The sequence below is a fragment of the Xenopus laevis genome, chromosome 2S (genome assembly GCF_017654675.1).
Source record: "Xenopus laevis strain J_2021 chromosome 2S, Xenopus_laevis_v10.1, whole genome shotgun sequence".
Lineage (NCBI taxonomy): Eukaryota > Metazoa > Chordata > Amphibia > Anura > Pipidae > Xenopus > Xenopus laevis.
The window spans coordinates 66,458,604-66,462,817 of record NC_054374.1 but is presented as its reverse complement, the minus strand read 5'-3'; the positions used below and the strand labels follow the sequence as shown (position 1 = coordinate 66,462,817).

Sequence of the window (4,214 nt, the reverse complement as noted above, 5' to 3'; positions counted from 1 at the left end):
AATGTGGTACTGTATGTGGTGTTGTGTTTGGTAGTTAAGCAGAGTGAGGGTAGGCTTCTCGAAAGAAGTGCGTTTTAAGAGCTTTCTTGAAAGCAGAAAGGTTGGGAGAAAGTCGGACAGACCGTGGGAGAGAATTCCAGAGGAGGGGTGCAGCCCTTGCAAAGTCTTGAATGCGAGCATGTGAGGAGGTAATGAGAGAGGTGTTGAGTAGTAGGTCAGTAGAGGAGCATAGTAAGTGGTTGGGTGAGTATATAGAGATGAGTTCAGAGATGTAGGGTGGAGCAGAGTTATGAAGTGCTTTGAAAGTGTTTGTATATCCAAAATTGAAAAGTATTTGAAGCTACAAACCTGAAGTTGTGAAGTTGATTGCTGCTCTTTAAAGCAGTGATCTGGTTTTGCCACTTCCAGAATAATTGTATTATGTGGAAAATGAAGGTTCACTGGAGAGCAGATGGGTTCAGTTTCTTAAAGTAATTTTATTCAAGGTGCATAGCACAACTTGTTTCTGACCTCTTGGGTCCTTCTTCTGGTGCAGTGCACTGCACGGTTTGCAGCTTCAAATACTTTTCAATTTTGGACATTATAAATTTTGCCTTATTTGAATACTACTATAATTATGCTTGAAGAACGACCCTACACAAGCACCCAGGACAGCAGCAACACCTTTGCTTATACTGAAGCTGATATCGCATTATTGCAGCTGCGAATACTATAATTACATTACATGATTCTACTGATAACAAAAACTTTCATTATCCGGTATATTTTTGTATATTTGTTTCTTGCATGAATCTTGATTTCTTAATGGACTTATTGCACTTTTAATATATTTGATGGAGCATAATTGTAGTTCATTGTAGTATCATATACTGAATAATGTTATTTTATGTTTACTGCCTCTCACTTTGCCAATGTCTTCTTTTGTCAGAGGATCTGTCCATCACAGCCTGTCAGATTTTGCCTTTCTATCTGGGTTTCTTGCTGACAGAATCCTTCGACCACGTGCAAAGATAAACCCAGAGCAGTTTTAGCAAGCAACCATCACATCAGCCCTAACCTTCCTGCAGAATCATTTAGGTAACAGTTCTCTCGTTTATTTATTGATATGATAGTTCCTTAGAGTTATTTTGTGCTTGTGGTTATAGTATTTTTTGTACAAGAAATATTTCTCTCTTGTTTTTTACGTTTTAAACTAAGCCTTCATTTCTTTACACATATTAAACAAGCTTTACTTTAAAGAAAAAATAATAATTGTCATCAGTCAGGCTTGCATTAATGTATTTAATGTTTGTTTACTCAAGTATTGATAGGTTTGTCCCAGCTTGTTAGAGATGTTTATGACACTGCAGACAAAGTCATATAAGGTTCTACATACCATGAAATTCATAATTGTCTTTCAGCACTTTGCAAGCGCAACAGACCTGACAGGGAACTGCAGTATATCGTGAGAAAATGTAAGGAACTCCTTTAAGCCTTGCTTTCCTAGGCACCCCTGCCCCACGTGTACTTATATTTATTTTATTTTTTATATGTGCAAAGTATATGTTTTTCATGTGACATCCATATACAGCCCCAGTGGTGTCCTTCTGCATTGTCAGATTGCCAGTCTTATTTGCAGTTATTTTCTGATTCACTGAATACAATGTTTGGTTTTCATAGCAGCTGATCATGGTTGCTATGCCCGAGGCCTAAGGGTTAACTGAATATGTAACTACCTTCTCCAGTGAGAATTTATTCTGCTCTTGTCTTCCCAGTAATGTATAACAGTGCTGAAACCTGGTTCCTTCCAGTAAGGCACAGATTTGCAGTTGACCTTGTCACCTGAAATTGGGTCCTGCTAATCAACTGCTGTGAACCCAATACACATCATTACTTACCTCTGGAAAAAAAGGTGTCAGTTAGGTGGCAATTAACAAAGAATTTTAATTGTAAAATTGTCCAATAGAGCACCTGAAGTATATTTACCTTAATTACTCTGCTGGGATAATGTTACCCTTACATTTTCAAGGATTAGTGATTTTGCTGTCTGGTATTCTTAAAGAGTAGATTGTAGAATATGCACATGCACATGAGCTGACAAGACCTTTGAAGGGAAAAATGCTTGCAAAAAAAAGCCTGCAAAAAAAAAATGGGGAATTGGGGGCTCAGCCTGAAAGCTGACATACGGGATATATATTTACGGTACCTGTATTTGTATTTTTTTCAGTTCTCTGCTCATTCTTTCTCACTTCCTTTTTCATCTTGTTTTATATCACTTATTTTTATTCTCTCCTCTTCTCTGTGTTTTAATTTCTCTTTTCATTGTATTTTGGTTTATGCCACTTGGTATTCTCACCACAAATTTTCCTAATTTTTTCCTAGGGTTTAAATGCAGCTATGGATGAAATTTCACTGCATGGAGTAGGCCAATATAGAAATGTTAATTGGTTTGGAGGACTGAAGGGATAAATGATACTCAGGCTTACTTGGAGTTCTTCTTGTTGCTAGAGGGCTACCTAACCCTAGGCTATCAACCCTAATTCCCACCCCCACCCCTCCTCCTTAGCTGTCAAAGCTATAGGAGACAAAGTTTTGTGCAATACCATCCAATACCAGATTTCCACAACAATGGGAGCATATCAGAGCAAGTAAGAAGAAAAACGTCACAATGGACACAGCTTTTTGGTCAGCAGCATGAACCCATTTTTACAGTATTAAAAAGCATGTATATTTGCACAACCTTAAACTTTGTAGCACAGTAGATATTTTCTAATTTAATTTTATTATTTACAATATATATTTCTTATTTGAGTCTTCTTTAGCTTTAGTCAGTGAACTAAATTCAGCACGTTTTAGAGAGCTATTGTAAAGATAATAAGTAAGGTGTCCTTGCTCTACATGTATTGCTGGGTAAACAGTCAATAGTAAACACAAGTATGGTTACCCAGCAAATATCCTTAAGAATGAATAAACAGACAGCAGACAGACAAGAGTCAGATTGAGTAATAAACTGAGTCTTGGTTAAAGAGATACAAAGTTCTTGCTGATCTTTTAGAATTGCATAGGACAGCATTTTGGACTGAAGACCTACAGCTAACAATATTACCTATGTCAGCATTCAGGGTTAGATGTTGAGTATAAAGGACACCTTCATTTTTGGATTAGGAGCTTCGCCCCGGACCCATGAGTGGTGCCAGGATTTGGCTTGATTATCGGGAACCTGAGGGTGATGAACTAAAGATTGTGGGGCTCCCCGATTGTGCTGAATTGGTGCAGAACTGGCTATTCTTGTAATTACCATCATATGAAGTAAAGTAAATGTTTTTAAATTCTACCTTTGTTTGTGAGTGTGTGTGTGTAAGTTATTGCTCACAAGCAGTATATCAAAAGGTTTAATCATTGATCCTGTATTAATATTATAGTATTAATATTAATTAATAAAAATATTATATTGATGAAAGGCTCACCCCTTTATTAAACACTTATTATACAAGACCATTTGAGATGTTATTAGACACACACACTAAAAACACAACATGCTGCGAGTGACTTCAAATTAATTTATAGACATACATATGTGCAATGACCCAGTGCTCTGTCCACCACAAGATCACCACACCTTTACTATGCTATCTTATATCCTAGAGGAATTGTGTGGTGCTACACATAATAACAGTGTGTGTTTTCCAATAGGATATCAGACACTGTTGCAGTTGATGCAATGCCTAGGTATACCCCTTCTTTTGCTTTCACCAACACGCGTGCTTTACTGTTAGATATCTTTTTTCTAATAGATCTCTCTGGAAATCTTCCTAGCCCCTGAGTGAAGAGATCAGAGCATGTATTTTACCAGACTTTCCAATCACAAATTCCAGCAAACTTTGAGATTTTCAGAGAAAGTGACCCACCCATCCTCATACACAGCAAAACCGCGTGCCAAGAGATTTGGGCAAGACTGAGACAGGAAGGCCCATTGTTTCACATGAACGGACTCTTGTGATGCTTTAAATAAATGCCTTACTGTTGGAAACTGAATGGTTGAGTCATTGTGAGAATAAAAAGTCACAGATGAAACTGTTGGGTGCATTCACAGTTCTTGTTGTGACAGATACAAATTCTACAGAGGACACACAGCTTGTAATGTTCAAGTGCAAAACAACTCACAGCACCCAAGTTTGCATTGAAATACACACTTTTTGATTTAACTGAGGCATCTTTAAATGCATGAATGGTGT

At 37.4% G+C, this 4,214-nt stretch overlaps 1 long non-coding RNA gene across 1 annotated transcript; it reads left to right on the top strand.

Annotated features, from left to right (window-relative positions):
• Positions 1–270: 270 nt before the first annotated feature.
• LOC121400558 lies at positions 271–3,854 on the top strand. The gene is made up of 4 exons (XR_005965818.1): positions 271–1,077; positions 1,401–1,454; positions 2,362–3,288; positions 3,774–3,854. It is a non-coding gene; the product is annotated as an uncharacterized LOC121400558 (long non-coding RNA).
• The last annotated feature ends 360 nt before the right edge of the window (positions 3,855–4,214 follow it).